The 14254-nt window shown below is 36.9% G+C and overlaps 1 long non-coding RNA gene across 1 annotated transcript; it reads right to left on the bottom strand.

The window, feature by feature from the left end:
* Positions 1–871: 871 nt before the first annotated feature.
* LOC114086833 (uncharacterized) lies at positions 872–7093 on the bottom strand. The gene is made up of 3 exons (XR_003581696.2): positions 6977–7093; positions 6692–6789; positions 872–2744 (listed from the first exon to the last, which is right to left on the bottom strand). It is a non-coding gene; the product is annotated as an uncharacterized lncRNA (long non-coding RNA).
* Positions 7094–14254: the final 7161 nt, after the last annotated feature.

The following is a 14254-nucleotide window of genomic DNA, read 5'->3' as shown; positions in this document are numbered from 1 at the left end:
TAAGATTCTCCACCAGAAAAATAGTTTATGATTCACTGATGTTCCTTATGACTGTTACCACATTTTAGTGAAATGGTGTTTTGTTGTTATGCTTTTTTGGTGCTGGAGATTAAACCAGGGCCTTACAAAAGCACACATTCTACCAGTTAGCTACATCCCAAGTCCCAATAAAATATTTTTCAGTCAAGTATCTACATTGTTTTATTAGATATGTTATTGCATACTTAGTAGACTCCAGTACCGTGTAAACATAATTTTATTTATTTATTTGTTTGTTTGTTTATTTATTTATTTATTTATTGGTACAAGGGATTGAACCCAAGGGCTTTAACCACTGAGCCACATCCCTAATCCTTTTTTATGTTTTATTTTGAGACAGGATCTCCCTAAATTACTTAGGGTCTCACTAAGTTGCTGAGACTGGTTTTGAACTTGGGATCTTGCTGCCTAAACCTCACTGGCTGCTGGGATTACAGGCGTGCACCACTGGGCCCAGCCCAAACAGATCTTTTTTTTTTTTTTTTTTGGCATGGGGATTGAGCTCAGGGCCACTCAACCACTGAGCCACATCCCCAGCCCTATTTTATATTTTATTTTAGATACAGGGTCTCACTGAGTTGCTTAGCACCTCACTAAGTTGCTGAGGCTGGGATTCCAAACAGATCATTTTTAAAATTAAAAATTATCAAAAAGTATTTGTATTCTTGCATTTGCCAGGAACTGAGGTTGCTTTCAATTACACTGATTGAAAATGATGTTGCTGAAAGTATAGACTTTGGTGACCTAATGAATGAATTTGCAGAAAAGCAAGTCAAAAACCTTATGATCCAAGTATCACATTAATATAGTATTATTTATTTTTATGCAAAACTATGACACCAAAATGTTTTATTAATTTATGTATTTGTTTCAATGTGTTATACATGATAGCAGAATGCATTTCAATTCAGAATATACAAATGGGACACAATTTTTCATTTCTCTGGTTGTACACAAAGTAGAGTCATACCATTTGTGTCTTCATACATGTAACTAGGGTAATGATGTCCATCTCATCCCACCATGTTTCCTACCCCCAGGCACCAAAATGTTTTTGTAATTAGTTTATATTATTCCTATGTAGCATTATTAACCCTATTACATTTTATAAATAATAAAATAGTTTTAAAGGAAAAAGATTTGTTTTAGTATCCTTAATGGCACTATTTCCCACTTTTTGAAAAAATGTCCTCACATTTTCATTTTGCAATGGTTCAACAAATTGTTTAGTTAACTCTGAATCCATGGCATGTATAGCAGTCAGGGTTCTACCAGAGAAAGAAAACCATAAATACATATATAGGGAGAAAGATAAGAGAGTTCCCTATTTCTAGTGGGTGAACTTATATTTCATCTTTACAATGATTCAAAAGCTATACACATTCAGGAGAAGTTGTACTTTAATTTTGATTTCTAGCTCTATCAAAAAAATAAAAAAGAAAGGGGAAAAAATATTTTAAAAAATTATGATTTCCAACTTTTTTTTTTTTAACCTGGGATTAAACCTAGGGGCGCTTAACCACTGAGTCACATCCCCAGCCCTTTTTTATATTTTATTTAGAGGCAAGGTCTCACTGAGTTGCTTAGGGCCTCGCTGAATTGCTGAGGCTAGCTTTGAACGTGTGATCCTCCTACCTCAGCCTTCTGAGCTGCTGGGATTATAGGCATGCGCTGTCCTGCCTGGCTTGTTTTTCAACATTTTTGATTGTCTCTTTCACAGAAACATGTAATTGCCTCATTCCTTTACAAATTCAAAAATTCGTTTTACTGTTTAAATATGGTTTGTGACAAAGAGCTTACTTAAATATAGAATGTTTTTAAAGTATTATTAAAAGTGTTGGGCTGGGGACATGGCTCAGTTGGTAGAGTGCTTGCCTCGCATGCACAAGGCCCTGGGTTCAATCCCCAGCACCACACACACAAAAAAAAAGTTAGTTCATTTTAATATACTGTTTAAGAATATTAATCACACACATGCTCATATTTGAGGGACCCTCCCAATAAATCTTCTCCTTCTGCACCTGATTCTGAAGTAATTAAGAGAAAAATACAAAAAAGTGAGTATTTGAAGAATTAGAAAAGATCTTCTTTGTTCATTACAAAAACCATTTTTAGAAAATATGGCATACATCTGTAGGACTGTGAGCTTCCTAATTCTGAACTCCAAAAGAAGGCAGATTTGCCCATCTTGTCACAGGCAAGACTGGAAAACCGCAAACTTCCTGTGAAGAGATAGGGCCCCTTTCCTCAAAGGCAGTGCTCTGACACTCTTCTTGAGGCTGCCAGCTCTCCAGAAGAGGCAGTGAGCTGAATATAGGAACCCCATTTCCTCCCGCAACTGGCTAATCAGATGACTTGCCTTTGCTGGGAGGCCTAGGAAAGGGGATTGGGATTGGGAGGGAGCTAAAGTTTCCTTCACTTAAAAAGAAACATTTCCCATTTCACAGTAGACATTTGCTGTTTAACTGACTTCAAATTCATTATATTAAAAGCAGGGAGGAATACAGTTTGTTGACTTATTAAAATCATTGGCATATTTTGTTTTGGGGATAAAGTGTATATAAAATTGAATTGACGCATTCAAACAATAGCATTCTGCTCCTTCAAGTTCTTCTCACATGCAAAATGCATCACTCCATTTCAATAGCCGCAGAGTCTTAACTCTTTCCAACACCAACTCATAAGTCCAAAGTCCAGAGCCTCATCTAAATCAAATATGGAAAAAATAATAAATTAGGGGTGGTTGTAACATGATTAATTCACCTTCAAATGTGAGCCTGTGAAATTAAACAAGTTATCTAGTTCCAAAGTCCAAGGGCGAGACAGGCATAGGATGGACATTTTCATTCCAAAAGGGAGAAAAAGGAAAAAAGAAAAGAGTCATACATTCCAGGCAAGGCCAAAACTCCCAGGGCAAAGAATACTAAATCCTAAGGATTGAGGATAATCTTCTAGAACTCCATGTGCATTTGGGGCAAAGTGGAGTAAGGGTGGGGAACTCAAGGCCTTTTATGTGGAGTTCAGCCCACAAAACAGGTCTCCTGGGTCAGTCTCATGGTTTGAAGTTTCGTGGTCTAGCTCTCCCAGGCTGGTGATGCACTCTAGCTGCTCTATAGTTTTGGAGTCCCATAGGGCAGTCCCATTCCTAATTCAACACTAGGCATTGCCCTAGTGGGGACTCAATGCAGTGGTTCCAACCCTATGACAGGCTTCTTTCTGCCCAAGGTCCCAGGCATCTGATTTAGCCTTTGAAATCAAGGTGGAGGTATCTTTGCCCCCACAGGTTACAAACTTTATGTATTTGTAGAATTATCACCACATGGTCACTTCCTAGGGTTATTGCATTTGCTCTCCAGACCAGCAGCCCAAGCCATATCCAGCCTGCTTAAGCCATAGCTTGGTCAGCAAGGGAGCACTGGGCTGGAATTTAGGCAGCAGAGCTCTACAGTCTTGGGCCACAAATTCATGGAGGATGCTCTGTCTAGTCATACAGAAACCATTCTGCCTCCCTAGCTCACTGGGCTTGTGAGTGGGAGAGGCAGCCTCAAAGGCCTTGGAAATGAGCCAGGCATGGTGACACACAACTATAGTCCCAACTACTTGAGAGTTATGGTAGGAAGATCACTTGAATCCAAGAGTTTGGGACCAGCCTGGCAACATTGTAAAATTCCTGTCTCTGGGTGGGGGGTGGGGGTGGGGGATTCTGAAATGCCTTTGGGGTCATTTACCCATTGTCTTGATGAATGCCACCTGTTTTTCTTCTGGCCATACTAATCTTATCATCTCCTTATCACTTGGACACAAGCTTGGTTTTCACTCCTAAAAATGTTCCTTCATTTTCTAAAAACTTAAGAATCTTTCAAATCCCTAAATTATTTTTCCTTTTTAATTACAATTTCCATTTTAACATAAATTTTCTCTTATTTTATTCTATGCAGTTAAAAGAAACTGCATAGCTCTTTCAATATTTGGTTAGAAATTTCTTCCCCAGATATACTAGTCCTTTGATCTTTAATTCTGCATTCCATAAAGCCATCAGGCATGCACATTTTCAGGCAAACTCATTACCACTTGTAAAAAGGAGGGCCTTTATTCCAGTTCCCAATACCTTGTCCCTCCTTTCTGTCTGAGACCTTATCAGAATTGCTTTTATTAGAGCCAGGTGCAATGGCTCATACCAACTACTCAGTTGGCTGAGGTAGGAGAATCAAGAGTTTGAACCCAGCATGGCCAACAGAGCAAGATCCTGACTCCAGGAGAAAAAAGTTGCCTTTACCATCCATATTTATACTAACATTCTGATCATAACCACTTAAGTAATCCCTATGAAATTTCAGACTTTCCTACAATTCCTCTCTTCTTCTCAGCCAGAATCACCCTTAACACAATATAGGACTTTTCCTACCCGCTCTTTCAATTTCTACCTGTTACTCAGTTCCAAAGACACCTCCACATTTTTCTGCTAATTTTTAACAAAACCCTAATCCCGGTCCCAATTTTCTATCTTAGTCCATTTTGTGCTTCTGTAACAGAATACCATGGACTTGGTACTTTAACAGAAATTTATTGGCTCATGATTCCAGAAGCTGGGAAGTCCAAGATTGAGGGGCTAGCATCTGGCAAGGGCCTTATTGCTACATCATCCCATGGTGAAAGGACAAAGAAAAGAAAAGAGAGAGAGAGAGAGAGAGAGAGAGAGAGAGAGAGAGAGAAGAGAGTGAACCAAAAAAAGAGGGCTAAACTTGTGCTTTCATAAGGAACCCACTCCCACAGTAATAACATTAATCCATTCATGAGGGTGATGCTCCCACGACCTAGAATAGCACCCCACCTAGGTCTCACTTTCTACTATCACCACACTGAGAATCAAGTTTCCTACACATTAACTTTGGAGGACACATTTAAAAAAAAAAATGTAGACTGAAGTTTAATTTAATGTCATCAATTTTAAAACAAAGAGAGCTGAGGATGTAGCTCAGTGGTAGAGTACTGGCTTAGCGTGCAGGTTTGGTCCCCAGCACTGCAGAAAAAAAAAAAAAATGAAAAAGAAACAAACAGGAAAACAATGAAAGAAAGAACAAGTAAAAAGAAAAAAGAAACAAATTTGCAGCTGGGCAAATTTGCACCAGTGGGGCACACCTATAATTCCGTGGGAATTGCCAGGGATCCTGAGACAAAAAAATTTCACTGTGGGGGAAGGAGGATGAGGAGTTGGAGAAGCCAGACTGGAACAGATTGAAAAAGAGTTACAGAAGTGGAAACAAGGTGGACGGGGTGGGGCAAACCTGTAATCCCAGCAGCTTGGGAGGCTGAGGCAGGAGGATTGGGAGTTCAAAGCCAGCCTCAGCAATGGTGACGCACTAAGCAACTCAGTGAGAACGTGTCTCTAAATCAAATACAAAATAGGACTGGGGATGTGGCTCAGTGGTTGAGTGCCCCTTAGTTCAGTCCCCAGTACCCTCCCAAAAAGAAACAAATTTGCTTTTATATTCTCATAGATGAATTCATGCATTTACATTTGCCCTTAAAAAGTAGTATAGTATAAAAATTGGACTGGGGATGTGGCTCAAGCGGTAGCGCGCTGGCCTGGCATGCGTGGGGCACCGGGTTTGATCCTCAGCACCACTTAAAAATAAAGATGTTGTGTCCACCGAAAATTAAATAAATAAATAAATTCTCTTTCTCTCTCTTTAAAAAAATAATAATAAGCATATAATTTTAGCTATTGTACTTTATTGTGGTGCTGGAAATGAAACCCAGGGCCTCATGCAGGCTAGGCACCCACTCTACCACTGAGGTATCTACCCAACACACTATTTTATTTCTATTTCTAAATGCTCTAAGAGAATAAGGTTTTGTTTGCTATTTTTAAGCACTTCTCTGTGAGTAATACATTGCAGATATGGGTGGATTTTACTCCCAGTAAATATAAGGCCAAACTCTGTTTGTTTATTGTGGCGGTAGGGATATAGCATTTGTCTAGCATGTATAAAGCCCTAGGTTTGATCCCCAGCATCACACCCACACATTAAAATGTATATAAATTGGATTGTTTAAAGAAAAGCCAAGAGCTTCTTGTTTAAAATGGAACTCTAGCAAGCTCTTCTACATAATGAATTTTCAATACATATTATACAGCTATTTGTTCTCCCTCAACAATTGGGAAACATCTGTCTTAGAACCCATAGTCACATAAAGACATATTCTCAGGGGCTGGGGATGTGGCTTAAGCGGTAGCGCGCTCATCTGCCAAGAGAGCGACTCGGTTCGATCCTCAGCACCACATACAAAGATGTTGTGTCCGCCGAAAATATTTAAAAAAAATTCTCTCTCCCCTCGCTCACTCTCTCTTAAAAAAAAAAAAAGACATATTCTCTAGCCTTATCTTAAAAATAAGATGAATTAATACAAAATTATTTAAAGAACTGATGATGATTTTTATCTGTAAGTTTTTTTCACTTTTAAACAAACTTTTTATGGCAACTTCATATCAACGTATCTCAATTTTGTTATTTATTTATTGTGGTGCAGAAGATTGAACCCAGAGCCTGTCATAGCTAGCCATATGCTTTTCCACTGAACTACAACCCCAGCCCCAGCTTCTCAATTTTAATTTAATTGTGTCCACCGAAAATTAAATAAATGTACTTACCAGTGCATTTTAAGTAATCAATAAATACCTGTTCAGGTATTCGGAAGGTGACTCAGTAATAGAGTGCTTGTGTGAAGCCCTGGGTTCCATTCCAAATGCTGTAAAAAGAAAAAAAAAAAGTTTGTTCAATGAATGAATGGCTTAATTAGTTAATTAAACACGAATTAAGCCATTAATTCATTAATAAAATAAAGATCATATCTAAACCTAAGCATATTCTGGTAGATGGGGAAGACTAGCAAAGTTCAGAGGATAAGTAACCATATCTTTTTTAAACTACCTGACCTTTTGGAACTAACAATTGAAAATGGGAATTTTCTGTTCTGTCCCTCAGTGCATCCGACAGTGAATGCAATCCCACATTTGTCTGTATAGTATTGCAGCTCTTCCATTTTATTGTGGAATGACTGTGAATAAGCACAATGCTCAATATCTTGTCATTAGACAGTCACACCACAGTCTCCCAAATCACTTAGAAACATTTCCCCTCCCACTCTTCTCAGTTCCTGTGGAGAGACCTACTCTAAACATGGAACTTGATAAGGGTGAAGGAAAATTCCAGTGACTGATACTTTATGTCCAGGAATTTTCAGAGGCTAGATGACTTCTGGTTTTAGACGGTGTTTTGTGTTTTTTTTTTTCTTTCTTTAAAAAAAAAAAAAAAAATATATATATATATATATATATATATATATATATATATATATATATATATATATTAGTTGTAGTTGGACACAGTACCTTTATTTTATTTATTTTTATATAGTGCTGAGGATGGAACCCAGAGTGCTAGGCATGCACTCTGCCGCTGAGCTTCTTTTCTTTATTTAGGGATTAGAACTTTTGAGAGTTCACTGTACAGTGGAAGATACAGAACAGAAACATGTTTGACTGGAATAGTGTCCTTTACCATTGGTGATGCCACACCTTAGTTGCTAAAGACACTGCTGCTGGGAAACATTGACAACTCCCCATCTCACACTCCAGCTTTCAGCTCTGTCAAGTTAAGCAGTTCACTTCTTCACACTGGAAGCCTAAACTTAAATGAGTTACAACTAACTTTTATGTAGATCAGAAAGGTGCATGAACAGGAAAATAGGTGAGTTGAAGGAGAAAGGAATCACTCCTTTCTATACAACTCCTTGGGTATAATTATAATTCTAAATGAATAAAGTAAATACATCAATACCAGGGCCTTTTTAAACAAAGTTAAGCTAGGTTACTGCCACTTCATTGATATAATTGCTTTCTTTAAAAAAGAAAAATGAGGGCTGGGGCTCAGTGGCAGAGCACTTGCCTACCATGTGTGAGGCACCGGGTTCCATCCTTAGTAACACATAAAAATAAACAAATAAAATAAAAAGAAAAGAAGATTAGCTTTAAAATGTCTATTGGAAGCCAGGAATAGTGGTGCATGCCTCTAATCCCAGCAGCTGAGGTAGGAGGATCACAAATTCAAAGCCAGCCTCAGCAATTTAGCTAGGCTCTAAGCAACTTAACGAGAATCTCTCTCAAAATAAAAAGGTAAAAAAGAGTGGGGATATGGCTCAGTGGTTAAGCATCTCTGGGTTCAATCCCTGGTACCAAAGAATAAAAAATACAATGTCTATAGGAGTATTGTGAGTTAGCTCAGTAGTACAGTGCTTCCAGAGTATAATCGAAGTCTGGGGATCTACCTGCAGCACTGAAGAAAAAACAAAATAGGAAGAGGAGAAAAAGAAAATAAACAAAAAAAATCTATTGACTATTAAAGTAGTACTTAGATAAATTGATGACCTCCTTAAATATTATTTTTCTTAGGAAATGCTTATATTCTTTCTAAGGCCGAGTAAAAGTAAGATTAAACATGAAATAGGCTATAGAAATATCACAGTGAATGGAAAAAGTTTTCACTCTGGGTGTGAAACTAAGTAAACAATGTTATGACTTCATTATTCGAAGTAGATAAGAATTAAATAGCTGTATATAATTAAACTCATAAAATACTCTAATTTTTAGTTACCCAAGACAGAAACAACTTACTTGCTTTCATCCAAAATGATCTGCATTTTTATCTACTTTTTTTTCATAAGTATTTAATGGTAAACAGTGTGACTGACATAAATCAATGTATGTTTTTTATGTCAGAATTGAATTGAAAGTCATTTTAAAAAGAAGCTGCTTTAAAAATGTGTACGTTGTAGTATGACATGATACCAAAGGGTTCATAATCATCTTACATACGCCCATTTAAAAAAAAAAGACATCTACTTTACCACTGATAACAATGTTAACATTAATCTCCTCTTCTTCACATTTTTGTAATTCTTATATTCTGTAGAATAAAATTCATTAATTGAGTTTATGTTGAAATGTATAAATTCCTAGTTCCATTGCATTTTATTTCAGCTCCTTTTTAAAAATTTTTTGTTTTAATTACTTACACATGACAGTACTATGACCTAGACTAAGCTCCTTTGAAGGGATCTAAGTCTCTGAGTTCAAATTGTCAAGCAAAAGAATATGATTGGATTGGATGTTCTGATCTGGTCCTGTCAGCTGTGGCTAGGAAAACAAGGTTTAAAAAGTATTAGGGCTGTCCCTTCCATGGACTCTGGGTAGGGCAGATTCTCCAACAAAGAAATGTAGATAGAGATAAAAGATCTAGCATATCAAGTTCTCAGGTACCAGATAGGTTTAATTAGACCTTCTAAGTAGTACTTTCTCAATCTTTATTTTTAAGTTGGAGGTTAAGGATCTGGAGGAAGAAAGGTCAAATCATCATTCTAAAAGAAGATAGGATTTTTCATGTGTATGTGGCAAGTATATTTGAATCTATTAAAAACTGGGATGCTAAGGCTTCTTGGTCCACAGTTACCAAGAAGCCAAGGTGTCTGGATTCCAGAATGAGTAGGAGCTTTGAGTGATCAACTAAAGCTGGTCACCAGTTGCCAGGATAGCTTTTGTTCTTCAGTTCCACATAAGGGTTCTCTCTAAGAGAGATAACATATTGATGGTGAAAGTTTATTGCTCCAGTTATCTCAGTTATTATCTTTCTCAAACAAGAACAGCATTAAAAAAATGAGTCAGAAATAGAACTTAAACAATTCTTTAACCTGTATGATTAAAAACAACAACAACAGCAACAACAATTAGGCTGGGATGTAGCTCAGTGGTAGAATCCTTGCCTAGTGTGCATTAGGACCTAGGTTCAATCCCTTATATTCCAAAAAGGAGAAAAAAATTTTTGAACAATCACACTTTACTTCTGATTTTTGAAACCTGTAGTGATCACTTGCTGTGACAACTTGAAAACCTTCCTGTAAAACATTATATATTGAGCTTATCACAATGCCTAGAAAGAACTATAGATACTGCCTACTACAGGTATAGAGTTCTCAGTTTAAAATAATCAGGCTTGCTGGTTGTGGTGGCACACACCTGTAATCCCAACAACAGGGGAGGCTGAAACAGGAGAATCTCAAATACAAAGCCAGCCACAGCCACTTGGCAAAGCCCTGAGTAATTTAGCAAGACACCATCTCAAAATAAAAAATAAAAAGGGCTGGGGCTGGGGTTGTGGCTCAGTGGTAGAGCACTTTCCTAGCATGTGTGAGCACTGGGTTCGATTCTCAGCACCACATATAAATAAAGAAATAAATGTCCATCAACAACTAAAAAATATATTTTAAAAATTGTAAAAAATAAAAAATAAATAAAAAGGGCTGAGGATGTAGCTCAGTGGTTAAGCATCCCTGGGTTCAATCCCCAGTACCAAAAAGAAAAAGAAAAAAAATAATAATAAAATAATAATACAGTGGTAGAGCACTTGCCAAGCATGTGTGAGGCACCGGGTTCAATTCTTAGCACCACATAAAAATAATAATAATAATAATAATAATAATAATAAAATAAATAGATAAAGGTACCGTGTTCATCTACAACTAAAATTATTAAAGAAGAAATAACACTTCTGCATTTTATTATATTGTGTACATGTAGAACATGTAACAACAAATCCCATAATCCCGTCATTATGTGCAACTATAACACACCAATAAAAAAATGTGGAAAGAAGAAATAACAGTTCGGAGAACTGGAAATGTAGCTCAATGGTAATGTATTTGTAATGTATGTGTGAGGTCCTAAATTCAGCCCTCAGCACTGTAAGAAAAGGAAACGAAAAGGGGAGGGGGGGAGAGGGAGAGAGGGGGAGAGAGAGAGAGAGAGAGAGAGAGAATGCTCAAAAATAGTAGGGTAAAAGTGCAAAAGAAAAAAATATTAAAACTCTTCAAAGAGGCTTTTTGTCTAAATACTTTAAAACTGAAACAATAATCTGGGAATGATGCTGCATGGCTCAGTGGCAAAGTGCCCCTAGGTTCAATCCTCAGTACTATTAAAGAAAAAAAAAAGTGTTCGTGAACCACATAAAATTTGCAAATAGCACATCACCAATTCTTTGCTTACTGAATATTTAGCTACTGATAAAAATGAATAAGAAAATTATGTTAGCATATTTTACCAGAACAAATTGCTTAAAAATGGCTTCGTCCATTTCCATTAAGTTCATTGTCTAGCTTTTCTTATTCTTTTGTCTGCTATTAAATATTTAATTCATCATCACATAGTTTACTATATTTTGAGCCTCTTATTCTCTCATATTAGTTTCACATCTTCTATTTCTTGTCCTTCACCTGTGTCTGATAAGCTAAAATACAATACAGAACATTAAGGAAAGCCATTCCAAATAAAACTGCATTCTTACTTTTGGCATTATCACCTCTGATTCATATTAGTCACATCAAAGAAGTCGAACAGCTTTGGGGATAGATTGTATCTGGGCACTTGTGTTTCACAATTTTATGTCAAATATCTCAGGCATTACAGTGTTGTTCCTTTACTCATTAGTTTCCCTTCTATTTCTTCTGTATTTTGCAGAATAAATATCTTTATATGGTGTTTTACACTTTCCAAAACACTTGTCTCAGTGAAGCCCCAAATGGCCTTGAGTACTAGAACTCACATTTACTTACGTTGGAGAAAACCATATTTTCAATGCCAATAATATGACAGATTTATGATAACCAGTGGTGTTCAGGTAGATGTTTAACAATCACCTCCATAAATCCTGATTGTAGAGTTTGACAATTTCACTGAAGTAAATGCTTCCACCATGATCACTTTCATTCCACCAATGTGATGTCAACTGACTCAAAATTTCTGAGAATATAACAATCAGCTTTTCCCCCCTTTTTATTGGCACATTATAATTATACATAACTGTGGTATTTGTTATAATATATTCATATGTGCACACAATAAAACAGTATAATTTGATCAGTTTCATTCCCCAGTACCCCCTTTTCCTCCCCTCCCTCCTCCTGATTCCCTTCTTCTATTCTACTGGTCTCTCTTCTATTTTTTTTTTTATTTGTTCTAATTAGTTATACATCACAGTAGAATGCATTTTGACACATTGTACACAAATGGAGCACAACTTCTCATTCCTTGGGCTGTACATGATGCAGAATCATAGTAGTGTAATCATACATGTATATAGAGTAATAATGTCTGTTTCATTCTACCGTCCTTTTCATCCCCACAACCCCACCCCTCTTTCACTCTCCTCTGCACAATCCAAAGTTCCTTCATTCTTCCCTACTGCCCTACCACAATGGATCAGCATCTGCTTATCAGAGATTGGATTTGGGAGATTGGCTTATTTCACTTAGCATGATATTCTCTAGTTCCATCCATTTATCTGCAAATACCATAATTTCATTTTTTAAGGCTAAATATTATTCAATTGTGTATATGTACCACATTTTATTTATCCATTTATCTCTTGAAGGACATCTAGGTTGGTTCCACAGTTTAACTATTGTGAATTGAGTGCTAAAAATATTGATGTGGCTGCATCCCTGTAGTATGCTGATTTTTTTTTTTTGAGAACTTAAATGAAATGGATGATTTATTTTAAATCAGTTATGTATACTAGCCATGAAGAGTTGGATACTGAAATTTAAAGACAATGTCATTTACAAGCACATTATAAAACATGAAACACAAATAAATCTATGAAATATATGCAAGATATGTACACCAAATGTTTAAATTACTGAGGGAAATTAAAGATCTTAAAAAAATAGAGAGGTAAAGTATGTTTATGGACTACAGGATTTAATATTATTATGATAACATTTCCCCCTAATTGATCCATAGATCAGTGTAGTCCCCATGAAACCCAGCAGGTTCTACTGTAGAATTTGAAAAGAGCGTTCTAAAAGTTATATAAAAATGTAAAGAGCCAGGCAGATGGCATACTCCTGTAATCCCTGCCACTCTCAGCCTGAGGCAGAAGGATCACAAGTTCAAGGCCAGCCTCAGCAACTTAGCAAGACTCTGTCTCAAAATTTTTTAAAAAGGTACAGGGATGGAGCTCAGTGGTAAATCACCCACAGGATTCCATTCTCTGTACTTCCACTCCAAAACATAAGGAATCCACAATAGCCAAAACAATTTTTAAAAAGAAAAACCAAGAGAACTCATTTTTTTTAAAAATATATTTTATTTACATTTTTTAGTTCTCGGCAGACACAACATATTTGTTTGTATGTGGTGCTGAGGATCCAACCCGGGCCGCACGCCTGCCAGGGGAGCGTGCTACCCTTGAGCCATATCCCCAGCCCCTCATTTTTTTTTTAAAGATAGAGAGAGGGAGGGGGGGGGGAGAGAGAGAGAGAGAGAGAGAGAGAGAGAGAGAGAGAGAGAGAGAGAATTTTTAATATTTATTTTTTAGTTTTCGGCGGACACAACATCTTTGTTTGTATGTGGTGCTGAGGATCGAACCCGGGCCACACGCATGCCAGGCGAGCGCGCTACCGCTTGCGCCACATCCCCAGCCCCGAGAACTCATTTTTTAAAAAAAATATTTTTTTAGTTGTAGACGGACACAATGCCTTTATTTTATTTATTTTATGTAGTTCTAAGGATCAAACCCAGTACCTCACATATGCTAGGCGAGCCTTCTACCGCTGAACCACAACCCCAGCCCCTGGTATGCTGGTTTTAAGTCCTTTGGGTATAGAAGGAGGAGTGTGATAGCTGGGTCAAATGGTGGCTCCATTCAAGGTTTTCTGAGGAATCTCCATATTGCTTTCGAAAGTGATTGCACCAATTTGCAGTCCCACCAGCAATGTATGAGTATACCTTTTCCCCTACGTGCTTGTCAACACATACTGTTGCTTGTATTCTCAATAATTGCCATTCTGACTAAAATGAGTTTTGATTTGCATTTCTCTAATTGCTAAAGATGATGAACATTTTTCCATATGTTTGTTGATCGATTGTATTTCTTCTTCTGTGGAGTGTCTGTTCAGTTCCTTTGCCCATTTATTGATTGGGTTATTTGGGGTTTTTTGGTGTTAAGCTTTTTGAGTTCTTTATATATCCTGGAAACTAGTGTTCTATCTGAAGTGCATGTGGTAAAGATTTTTTTCCCATTCTGCAGGCATTCTCTTCACGTTATTGTTTTCTTTTATTTCTTTTTTTAAAAGTATTTTTAGTTGTCAATGGATCTTTACT

This window comes from Marmota flaviventris, chromosome 6 (assembly GCF_047511675.1).
Source record: "Marmota flaviventris isolate mMarFla1 chromosome 6, mMarFla1.hap1, whole genome shotgun sequence".
In the NCBI taxonomy this organism is placed as follows: Eukaryota; Metazoa; Chordata; class Mammalia; order Rodentia; family Sciuridae; genus Marmota; species Marmota flaviventris.
The sequence above is the reverse complement of the archived record's forward strand: the minus strand, read 5'-3'. Positions and strand labels throughout refer to the sequence as shown.